This window comes from Myotis nattereri, assembly GCF_964212035.1.
Source record: "Myotis nattereri genome assembly, chromosome: Y".
In the NCBI taxonomy this organism is placed as follows: domain Eukaryota; kingdom Metazoa; phylum Chordata; class Mammalia; order Chiroptera; family Vespertilionidae; genus Myotis; species Myotis nattereri.
Window position 1 is genome coordinate 42,133,125 of NC_138094.1, and position 12,987 is coordinate 42,146,111.

Below are 12,987 nucleotides of genomic sequence, written 5' to 3' on the forward strand. Positions count from 1 at the left end.
CCTTCATTTGGGGAAACAATACTTCCTCAGAGGGAACCATTCTTCCTCTAGGGGTAATGTCCCTTTCTGTGTGTGAACACTTCACACTTTGTGGGACATGCACTTTCCTGTGTGCATATCTATCTTCCTTTGAGCGAATCCCACCTTCCTTTGGGGGTATTGCACCTTCTTTGTGGGAATCCTATTTCTAGTGTGGAACTGCATTATCTTTTGTGTGAAACTGTTTTCATGTGAGGGAGGTGCATATTGGTGTGGTGGAAATGAAACTTCCTGTGGGAGAAGAACTATTCCTGTGGGGGAAATTCACTTGTTGCAAGGAAACAATTCTTCCTGTGTGTGAAATGCACTTTTCATTGTCCAAACCGAACTTCCTGTGATGGAATCCATCTTCCTGTGGGGATACCAAACTTACGGTGGGAAAGCCTTTGTCCCTTGGGTGAAATTTTCCTTGTGCTCTTGGAAGCCAACTTACTGTGGGGTAAATGCATTTCCTGTGTGCACAGCTTTCGACCTGTAATGGAAACGCAACATCCCGTGTGGAAACCAAACTTCCAAATTGTGAACCCTCCTTCCTGTTGGGAAATGTCCCATCGGAATGGGAACCGATTTTCCTACTGGGGAGTTATCCATCCATTGTAGGAACCCTTCCTCCTTTAGGGGAAATGCAATTTCCTGTGTGCAGATCTCTCTTCCTGTGAAGAAATGGCACTTTTTGTGCGAGAATCAAAGCTTCCGTTTGGAGAGCACCACTTCTTGTGGGGAAACTACCTTTCTTTGAGACATGCTTCCTGCTATGTAGGAAATGCACTTTCCGAAAATGCGGACTTATTATGCTGTGAAGAAAAGTTCCACCATGTGGGGTAAAAATTCTTCCACTGGGGGAACTATTCTTCCTCTGGAGGTAATATCAATTCCGGTGTGTACACACTTCATTCTTTGGGGGACATGCAGGATCCTTTGTGTAGAACTATTTCCACTGATTGAAACCCAACTTTCTGTGGGGGAATCAAAACTTCCTGGTGTAGAACGCCTATACCTATAGGGGAAACAATCTTCCTTTGAAGAAACCTTATTCTTTGGGGGGAAATGCACTCTCCTGTATGTGGAACTATTATGCTGCTAATGAATCACACATTCATGTGGGGAAACAATCTTCCTCTACGGAAACATTCTTCCCCTCTAGGAAATGTCCCTCCGTGTGTAGACAGGTCATTCTTCGTGGAACGTGTTCGTTCCTGTGTGCAGACCTGTCTTCCACTTATGAAAAATCAACTTCCTTTTGGAAAGAACACTACCACACGGAAACACTCCTTCCTTTGGGGGAAGTGTCCCTTCCCGTGTAGGAACACATTTTCCTATGGGGTGTGACTTTTTTGTTTTAGAATCCCTTCTTCCTTTTGTGGAAATGCACTTTCCTATGTGTGGATGACTCTTCCTGTCAGGGCGTCTCAGCTTCCTGTGGGGGAAATGCACTTTCCTGTTTGTTGACCTATCTTCCTGTGAGGGAATCGCAACTTCCTGTGAGGGAATGGAAACTTCCTGTGGGAGAACGCCTCTTCCTGTGGGGGAAACAATCTTCCTGTGAGGAAACCTTTTTCTTGTAGAGGAATCACACTTTCCTGTATGCGGAGCAATTATGCTGTGAATGAATTGCTCCTTCATTTGGGAAAACAATACTTCCTCTGAGTGAGCTATTCTTCCTCTGGAGGTAATGGCCCTTCCTGTGTGGACACTTCATGCATTGTGAGACATGCACGTATTTCTGTGAAGGACTATTTCCACTGATGGAAACTCAACTTCCTGTGTGGTAACAAAACTTCCGGTGGTGAAACCTCTTTCCTGTGGGGGAAATGACCCCTGTGGTGCAGGAATACATATTATATGAGTGAGTGTCGCTTTTCTTTTAGGAACCCTACATTCTGTTGCTGAAATGCATTGTCCTGTGTACGGATCTCTTTTCCTATGAAGTCATCGCAATTTGCTTTGGCGGAAATGCACTTTCCTGTTTGTAGACCAATCTTCCTGTGAGGGAATCGCACCATGCTGTGGGGGGATCATAACTTCCTGATGGAGAACGCCTCTACCTATAGGGGAAACAAACTTCCTTTGAGGAAACCTTCCTCTTGTGGCGGAAATGTACTTTTATGTATGCGGACCTAATATTCTGAGAATGAATCGCACATTCACGTGGGGAAACAATACTTACTCTAGGGGAAAAATACTTCCTGTGGAGGAAATGTTCCTTCCTGTGTGGACACTTCATTATTTGTGGTACATGCACTTTCCTGTGTGCAGAGCTATCTTCCATTGATGGAAACGCAACTTCCTGGTGGAAACACAACTAAAGGACGGTGAACTCTCCTTCCTGTCGGGGAAATGTCCCTTCCGGTGTAGGGACCCATTTTCCTATGGGGGAGTCTGCCTTTTGTTGTAGAATCCCTTCTTCCTGTGTGGGAAATGCACTTTACTGTGTGGGGATGACTCTTCCTGTGAGGGCGTCTCAACTTCCAGTGGGGGAAATGCACTTTCCTGTTTGTGGACCTATCTTGCAGTGAGGGACTCGCACCTTCCTGTGGGGTAATCGAAACTGCTTGTTAGAGAACACCTATTCCTGGGGAGGAAACGAACTTCCTGTGAGGAAACCTTCTTCCTGTTGGGGAACTGCAATTTCCTGTATGCATACCGATTATGCTCTGAAGGAATTGCTCCTTCATTTGGGGAAACAATACTTCCTCAGAGGGAACCATTCTTCCTCTAGGGGTAATGTCCCTTTCTGTGTGTGTACACTGCACACTTTGTGGGACATGCACTTTCCTGTGTGCATATCTATCTTCCTTTGAGCGAATCCCACCTTCCTTTGGGGGTATTGCACCTTCTTTGTGGGAATCCTATTTCTAGTGTGGAACTGCATTATCTTTTGTGTGAAACTGTTTTCATGTGAGGGAGGTGCATATTGGTGTGGTGGAAATGAAACTTCCTGTGGGAGAAGAACTATTCCTGTGGGGGAAATTCACTTGTTGCAAGGAAACAATTCTTCCTGTGTGTGAAATGCACTTTTCATTGTCCAATCCGAACTTCCTGTGATGGAATCCATCTTCCTGTGGGGATACCAAACTTACGGTGGGAAAGCCTTTGTCCCTTGGGTGAAATTTTCCTTGTGCTCATGGAAGCCAACTTACTGTGGGGTAAATGCATTTCCTGTGTGCACAGCTTTCGACCTGTAATGGAAACGCAACATCCCGTGTGGAAACCAAACTTCCAAATTGTGAACCCTCCTTCCTGTTGGGAAATGTCCCATCGGAATGGGAACAGATTTTCCTACTGGGGAGTTATCCATCCATTGTAGGAACCCTTCCAACTTTAGGGGAAATGCAATTTCCTGTGTGCAGATCTCTCTTCCTGTGAAGAAATGGCACCTTTTTGTGCGAGAATCCAAGCTTCCGTTTGGAGAGCACCTCTTCTTGTGGGGAAACTACCTTTCTTTGAGACATGCTTCCTGCTATGTAGGAAATGCACTTTCCGAAAATGCGGACTTATTATGCTGTGAAGAAAAGTTCCTCCATGTGGGGTAAAAATACTTCCACTGGGGGAACTATTCTTCCTCTGGAGGTAATATCAATTCCGGTGTGTACACACTTCATTCTTTGGGGGACATGCAGGATCCTTTGTGTAGAACTATTTCCACTGATTGAAACCCAACTTTCTGTGGGGGAATCAAAACTTCTGGTGTAGAACGCCTATACGTATAGGGGAAACAATCTTCCTTTGAAGAAACCTTATTATTTGGGGGGAAATGCACTCTCCTGTATGTGGAACTATTATGCTGCTAATGAACACACATTCATGTGGGGAAACAATCTTCCTCTTGGGAAACATTCTTCCCCTCTAGGAAATGTCCCTCCGTGTGTAGACAGGTCATTCTTCGTGAGACGTGCTCGTTCCTGTGTGCAGACCTGTCTTCTATTTATGAAAAATCAACTTCCTATTGGAAAGAACACTACCACACGGAAACACTCCTTCCTTTGTGGGAAGCGTCCCTTCCCGTGTAGGAACACATTTTCCTATGGGGGAGTGTCTTTTTTGTTTTAGAATCCCTTCTTCCTTTTGAGAAATGCACTTTCCTATGTGTGGATGACTCTTCCTGTCAGGGCGTCTCAGCTTCCTGTGGGGGAAATGCACTTTCCTGTTTGTTGACCTATCTTCCTGTGAGGGAATCGCAACTTCCTGTGAGGGAATGGAAACTTCCTGTGGGAGAACGCCTCTTCCTGTGGGGGAAACAATCTTCCTGTGAGGAAACCTTCTTCTTGTAGGGGAATCACACTTTCCTGTATGCGGAGCAATTATGCTGTGAATGAATTGCTCCTTCATTTGGGAAAACAATACTTCCTCTGAGGGAGCTATACTTCCTCTGCAGGTAATGGCCCTTCCTGTGTGGACACTTCATGCATTGTGAGACATGCACGTATTTCTGTGAAGGACTATTTCCACTGATGGAAACTGAACTTCCTGTGTGGTAACAAAACTTCCGGTGGTGAAACCTCTTTCCTGTGGGGGAAATGACCCCTGTGGTGTAGGAATACATATTATATGAGTGAGTGTCCCTTTTCTTTTAGGAACCCTACATTCTGTTGCTGAAATGCATTGTCCTGTGTACGGATCTCTTTTCCTATGAAGTCATCGCAATTTGCTTTGGCTGAAATGCACTTTCCTGTTTGTAGACCAATCTTCCTGTGAGGGAATCGCACCTTGCTGTGGGGGGATCATAACTTCCTGATGGAGAACGCCTCTACCTATAGGAGAAACAAACTTCCTTTGAGGAAACCTTCCTTATGTGGCGGAAATGCACTTTTCTGTATGCGGACCTAATATTCTGAGAATGAATCGCACATTCACGTGGGGAAACAATACTTACTCTAGGGGAAAAATACTTCCTGTGGAGGAAATGTTCCTTCCTGTGTGGACACTTCATTATTTGTGGTACATGCACTTTCCTGTGTGCAGAGCTATCTTCCATTGATGGAAACGCAACTTCCTGGTGGAAACAAAACTAAAGGACGGTGAACACTCCTTCCTGTCGGGGAAATGTCCCTTCCGGTGTAGGGACCCATTTTCCTATGGGGGAGTCTGCCTTTTGTTGTAGAATCCCTTCTTCCTGTGTGGGAAATGCACTTTACTGTGTGGGGATGACTCTTCCTGTGAGGGCGTCTCAACTTCCAGTGGGGGAAATGCACTTTCCTGTTTGTGGACCTATCTTGCAGTGAGGGACTCGCACCTTCCTGTGGGGTAATCGAAACTGCTTGTTAGAGAACACCTATTCCTGGGGAGGAAACGAACTTCCTGTGAGGAAACCTTCTTCCTGTTGGGGAACTGCAATTTCCTGTATGCATACCGATTATGCTCTGAAGGAATTGCTCCTTCATTTGGGGAAACAATACTTCCTCAGAGGGAACCATTCTTCCTCTAGGGGTAATGTCCCTTTCTGTGTGTGAACACTTCACACTTTGTGGGACATGCACTTTCCTGTGTGCATATCTATCTTCCTTTGAGCGAATCCCACCTTCCTTTGGGGGTATTGCACCTTCTTTGTGGGAATCCTATTTCTAGTGTGGAACTGCATTATCTTTTGTGTGAAACTGTTTTCATGTGAGGGAGGTGCATATTGGTGCGGTGGAAATGAAACTTCCTGTGGGAGAAGAACTATTCCTGTGGGGGAAATTCACTTGTTGCAAGGAAACAATTCTTCCTGTGTGTGAAATGCACTTTTCATTGTCCAAACCGAACTTCCTGTGATGGAATCCATCTTCCTGTGGGGATACCAAACTTACGGTGGGAAAGCCTTTGTCCCTTGGGTGAAATTTTCCTTGTGCTCTTGGAAGCCAACTTACTGTGGGGTAAATGCATTTCCTGTGTGCATAGCTTTCGACCTGTAATGGAAACGCAACATCCCGTGTGGAAACCAAACTTCCAAATTGTGAACCCTCCTTCCTGTTGGGAAATGTCCCATCGGAATGGGAACCGATTTTCCTACTGGGGAGTTATCCATCCATTGTAGGAACCCTTCCTCCTTTAGGGGAAATGCAATTTCCTGTGTGCAGATCTCTCTTCCTGTGAAGAAATGGCACCTTTTTGTGCGAGAATCAAAGCTTCCGTTTGGAGAGCACCACTTCTTGTGGGGAAACTACCTTTCTTTGAGACATGCTTCCTGCTATGTAGGAAATGCACTTTCCGAAAATGCGGACTTATTATGCTGTGAAGAAAAGTTCCACCATGTGGGGTAAAAATTCTTCCACTGGGGGAACTATTCTTCCTCTGGAGGTAATATCAATTCCGGTGTGTACACACTTCATTCTTTGGGGGACATGCAGGATCCTTTGTGTAGAACTATTTCCACTGATTGAAACCCAACTTTCTGTGGGGGAATCAAAACTTCCTGGTGTAGAACGCCTATACCTATAGGGGAAACAATCTTCCTTTGAAGAAACCTTATTCTTTGGGGGGAAATGCACTCTCCTGTATGTGGAACTATTATGCTGCTAATGAATCACACATTCATGTGGGGAAACAATCTTCCTCTAGGGAAACATTCTTCCCCTCTAGGAAATGTCCCTCCGTGTGTAGACAGGTCATTCTTCGTGGAACGTGTTCGTTCCTGTGTGCAGACCTGTCTTCCATTTATGAAAAATCAACTTCCTTTTGGAAAGAACACTACCACACGGAAACACTCCTTCCTTTGGGGGAAGTGTCCCTTCCCGTGTAGGAACACATTTTCCTATGGGGTGTGACTTTTTTGTTTTAGAATCCCTTCTTCCTTTTGTGGAAATGCACTTTCCTATGTGTGGATGACTCTTCCTGTCAGGGCGTCTCAGCTTCCTGTGGGGGAAATGCACTTTCCTGTTTGTTGACCTATCTTCCTGTGAGGGAATCGCAACTTCCTGTGAGGGAATGGAAACTTCCTGTGGGAGAACGCCTCTTCCTGTGGGGGAAACAATCTTCCTGTGAGGAAACCTTCTTCTTGTAGAGGAATCACACTTTCCTGTATGCGGAGCAATTATGCTGTGAATGAATTGCTCCTTCATTTGGGAAAACAATACTTCCTCTGAGTGAGCTATTCTTCCTCTGGAGGTAATGGCCCTTCCTGTGTGGACACTTCATGCATTGTGAGACATGCACGTATTTCTGTGAAGGACTATTTCCACTGATGGAAACTCAACTTCCTGTGTGGTAACAAAACTTCCGGTGGTGAAACCTCTTTCCTGTGGGGGAAATGACCCCTGTGGTGCAGGAATACATATTATATGAGTGAGTGTCGCTTTTCTTTTAGGAACCCTACATTCTGTTGCTGAAATGCATTGTCCTGTGTACGGATCTCTTTTCCTATGAAGTCATCGCAATTTGCTTTGGCGGAAATGCACTTTCCTGTTTGTAGACCAATCTTCCTGTGAGGGAATCGCACCATGCTGTGGGGGGATCATAACTTCCTGATGGAGAACGCCTCTACCTATAGGGGAAACAAACTTCCTTTGAGGAAACCTTCCTCTTGTGGCGGAAATGTACTTTTATGTATGCGGACCTAATATTCTGAGAATGAATCGCACATTCACGTGGGGAAACAATACTTACTCTAGGGGAAAAATACTTCCTGTGGAGGAAATGTTCCTTCCTGTGTGGACACTTCATTATTTGTGGTACATGCACTTTCCTGTGTGCAGAGCTATCTTCCATTGATGGAAACGCAACTTCCTGGTGGAAACAAAACTAAAGGACGGTGAACTCTCCTTCCTGTCGGGGAAATGTCCCTTCCGGTGTAGGGACCCATTTTCCTATGGGGGAGTCTGCCTTTTGTTGTAGAATCCCTTCTTCCTGTGTGGGAAATGCACTTTACTGTGTGGGGATGACTCTTCCTGTGAGGGCGTCTCAACTTCCAGTGGGGGAAATGCACTTTCCTGTTTGTGGACCTATCTTGCAGTGAGGGACTCGCACCTTCCTGTGGGGTAATCGAAACTGCTTGTTAGAGAACACCTATTCCTGGGGAGGAAACGAACTTCCTGTGAGGAAACCTTCTTCCTGTTGGGGAACTGCAATTTCCTGTATGCATACCGATTATGCTCTGAAGGAATTGCTCCTTCATTTGGGGAAACAATACTTCCTCAGAGGGAACCATTCTTCCTCTAGGGGTAATGTCCCTTTCTGTGTGTGTACACTGCACACTTTGTGGGACATGCACTTTCCTGTGTGCATATCTATCTTCCTTTGAGCGAATCCCACCTTCCTTTGGGGGTATTGCACCTTCTTTGTGGGAATCCTATTTCTAGTGTGGAACTGCATTATCTTTTGTGTGAAACTGTTTTCATGTGAGGGAGGTGCATATTGGTGTGGTGGAAATGAAACTTCCTGTGGGAGAAGAACTATTCCTGTGGGGGAAATTCACTTGTTGCAAGGAAACAATTCTTCCTGTGTGTGAAATGAACTTTTCATTGTCCAATCCGAACTTCCTGTGATGGAATCCATCTTCCTGTGGGGATACCAAACTTACGGTGGGAAAGCCTTTGTCCCTTGGGTGAAATTTTCCTTGTGCTCATGGAAGCCAACTTACTGTGGGGTAAATGCATTTCCTGTGTGCACAGCTTTCGACCTGTAATGGAAACGCAACATCCCGTGTGGAAACCAAACTTCCAAATTGTGAACCCTCCTTCCTGTTGGGAAATGTCCCATCGGAATGGGAACAGATTTTCCTACTGGGGAGTTATCCATCCATTGTAGGAACCCTTCCTCCTTTAGGGGAAATGCAATTTCCTGTGTGCAGATCTCTCTTCCTGTGAAGAAATGGCACCTTTTTGTGCGAGAATCCAAGCTTCCGTTTGGAGAGCACCTCTTCTTGTGGGGAAACTACCTTTCTTTGAGACATGCTTCCTGCTATGTAGGAAATGCATTTTCCGAAAATGCGGACTTATTATGCTGTGAAGAAAAGTTCCTCCATGTGGGGTAAAAATACTTCCACTGGGGGAACTATTCTTCCTCTGGAGGTAATATCAATTCCGGTGTGTACACACTTCATTCTTTGGGGGACATGCAGGATCCTTTGTGTAGAACTATTTCCACTGATTGAAACCCAACTTTCTGTGGGGGAATCAAAACTTCTGGTGTAGAACGCCTATACGTATAGGGGAAACAATCTTCCTTTGAAGAAACCTTATTCTTTGGGGGGAAATGCACTCTCCTGTATGTGGAACTATTATGCTGCTAATGAATCACACATTCATGTGGGGAAACAATCTTCCTCTACGGAAACATTCTTCCCCTCTAGGAAATGTCCCTCCGTGTGTAGACAGGTCATTCTTCGTGAGACGTGCTCGTTCCTGTGTGCAGACCTGTCTTCTATTTATGAAAAATCAACTTCCTATTGGAAAGAACACTACCACACGGAAACACTCCTTCCTTTGTGGGAAGCGTCCCTTCCCGTGTAGGAACACATTTTCCTATGGGGGAGTGTCTTTTTTGTTTTAGAATCCCTTCTTCCTTTTGAGAAATGCACTTTCCTATGTGTGGATGACTCTTCCTGTCAGGGCGTCTCAGCTTCCTGTGGGGGAAATGCACTTTCCTGTTTGTTGACCTATCTTCCTGTGAGGGAATCGCAACTTCCTGTGAGGGAATGGAAACTTCCTGTGGGAGAACGCCTCTTCCTGTGGGGGAAACAATCTTCCTGTGAGGAAACCTTCTTCTTGTAGGGGAATCACACTTTCCTGTATGCGGAGCAATTATGCTGTGAATGAATTGCTCCTTCATTTGGGAAAACAATACTTCCTCTGAGGGAGCTATTCTTCCTCTGGAGGTAATGGCCCTTCCTGTGTGGACACTTCATGCATTGTGAGACATGCACGTATTTCTGTGAAGGACTATTTCCACTGATGGAAACTCAACTTCCTGTGTGGTAACAAAACTTCCGGTGGTGAAACCTCTTTCCTGTGTGGGAAATGACCCCTGTGGTGCAGGAATACATATTATATGAGTGAGTGTCGCTTTTCTTTTAGGAACCCTACATTCTGTTGCTGAAATGCATTGTCCTGTGTACGGATCTCTTTTCCTATGAAGTCATCGCAATTTGCTTTGGCGGAAATTCACTTTCCTGTTTGTAGACCAATCTTCCTGTGAGGGAATCGCACCATGCTGTGGGGGGATCATAACTTCCTGATGGAGAACGCCTCTACCTATAGGGGAAACAAACTTCCTTTGAGGAAACCTTCCTCTTGTGGCGGAAATGTACTTTTATGTATGCGGACCTAATATTCTGAGAATGAATCGCACATTCACGTGGGGAAACAATACTTACTCTAGGGGAAAAATACTTCCTGTGGAGGAAATGTTCCTTCCTGTGTGGACACTTCATTATTTGTGGTACATGCACTTTCCTGTGTGCAGAGCTATCTTCCATTGATGGAAACGCAACTTCCTGGTGGAAACAAAACTAAAGGACGGTGAACTCTCCTTCCTGTCGGGGAAATGTCCCTTCCGGTGTAGGGACCCATTTTCCTATGGGGGAGTCTGCCTTTTGTTGTAGAATCCCTTCTTCCTGTTTGGGAAATGCACTTTACTGTGTGGGGATGACTCTTCCTGTGAGGGCGTCTCAACTTCCAGTGGGGGAAATGCACTTTCCTGTTTGTGGACCTATCTTGCAGTGAGGGACTCGCACCTTCCTGTGGGGTAATCGAAACTGCTTGTTAGAGAACACCTATTCCTGGGGAGGAAACGAACTTCCTGTGAGGAAACCTTCTTCCTGTTGGGGAACTGCAACTTCCTGTATGCATACCGATTATGCTCTGAAGGAATTGCTCCTTCATTTGGGGAAACAATACTTCCTCAGAGGGAACCATTCTTCCTCTAGGGGTAATGTCCCTTTCTGTGTATGTACACTGCACACTTTGTGGGACATGCACTTTCCTGTGTGCATATCTATCTTCCTTTGAGCGAATCCCACCTTCCTTTGGGGGTATTGCACCTTCTTTGTGGGAATCCTATTTCTAGTGTGGAACTGCATTATCTTTTGTGTGAAACTGTTTTCATGTGAGGGAGGTGCATATTGGTGTGGTGGAAATGAAACTTCCTGTGGGAGAAGAACTATTCCTGTGGGGGAAATTCACTTGTTGCAAGGAAACAATTCTTCCTGTGTGTGAAATGCACTTTTCATTGTCCAATCCGAACTTCCTGTGATGGAATCCATCTTCCTGTGGGGATACCAAACTTACGGTGGGAAAGCCTTTGTCCCTTGGGTGAAATTTTCCTTGTGCTCATGGAAGCCAACTTACTGTGGGGTAAATGCATTTCCTGTGTGCACAGCTTTCGACCTGTAATGGAAACGCAACATCCCGTGTGGAAACCAAACTTCCAAATTGTGAACCCTCCTTCCTGTTGGGAAATGTCCCATCGGAATGGGAACAGATTTTCCTACTGGGGAGTTATCCATCCATTGTAGGAACCCTTCCTCCTTTAGGGGAAATGCAATTTCCTGTGTGCAGATCTCTCTTCCTGTGAAGAAATGGCACCTTTTTGTGCGAGAATCCAAGCTTCCGTTTGGAGAGCACCTCTTCTTGTGGGGAAACTACCTTTCTTTGAGACATGCTTCCTGCTATGTAGGAAATGCACTTTCCGAAAATGCGGACTTATTATGCTGTGAAGAAAAGTTCCTCCATGTGGGGTAAAAATACTTCCACTGGGGGAACTATTCTTCCTCTGGAGGTAATATCAATTCCGGTGTGTACACACTTCATTCTTTGGGGGACATGCAGGATCCTTTGTGTAGAACTATTTCCACTGATTGAAACCCAACTTTCTGTGGGGGAATCAAAACTTCTGGTGTAGAACGCCTATACCTATAGGGGAAACAATCTTCCTTTGAAGAAACCTTATTCTTTGGGGGGAAATGCACTCTCCTGTATGTGGAACTATTATGCTGCTAATGAACACACATTCATGTGGGGAAACAATCTTCCTCTACGGAAACATTCTTCCCCTCTAGGAAATGTCCCTCCGTGTGTAGACAGGTCATTCTTCGTGAGACGTGCTCGTTCCTGTGTGCAGACCTGTCTTCTATTTATGAAAAATCAACTTCCTATTGGAAAGAACACTACCACACGGAAACACTCCTTCCTTTGTGGGAAGCGTCCCTTCCCGTGTAGGAACACATTTTCCTATGGGGGAGTGTCTTTTTTGTTTTAGAATCCCTTCTTCCTTTTGAGAAATGCACTTTCCTATGTGTGGATGACTCTTCCTGTCAGGGCGTCTCAGCTTCCTGTGGGGGAAATGCACTTTCCTGTTTGTTGACCTATCTTCCTGTGAGGGAATCGCAACTTCCTGTGAGGGAATGGAAACTTCCTGTGGGAGAACGCCTCTTCCTGTGGGGGAAACAATCTTCCTGTGAGGAAACCTTCTTCTTGTAGGGGAATCACACTTTCCTGTATGCGGAGCAATTATGCTGTGAATGAATTGCTCCTTCATTTGGGAAAACAATACTTCCTCTGAGTGAGCTATTCTTCCTCTGGAGGTAATGGCCCTTCCTGTGTGGACACTTCATGCATTGTGAGACATGCACGTATTTCTGTGAAGGACTATTTCCACTGATGGAAACTCAACTTCCTGTGTGGTAACAAAACTTCCAGTGGTGAAACCTCTTTCCTGTGGGGGAAATGACCCCTGTGGTGCAGGAATACATATTATATGAGTGAGTGTCGCTTTTCTTTTAGGAACCCTACATTCTGTTGCTGAAATGCATTGTCCTGTGTACGGATCTCTTTTCCTATGAAGTCATCGCAATTTGCTTTGGCGGAAATGCACTTTCCTGTTTGTAGACCAATCTTCCTGTGAGGGAATCGCACCATGCTGTGGGGGGATCATAACTTCCTGATGGAGAACGCCTCTACCTATAGGGGAAACAAACTTCCTTTGAGGAAACCTTCCTCTTGTGGCGGAAATGCACTTTTCTGTATGCGGACCTAA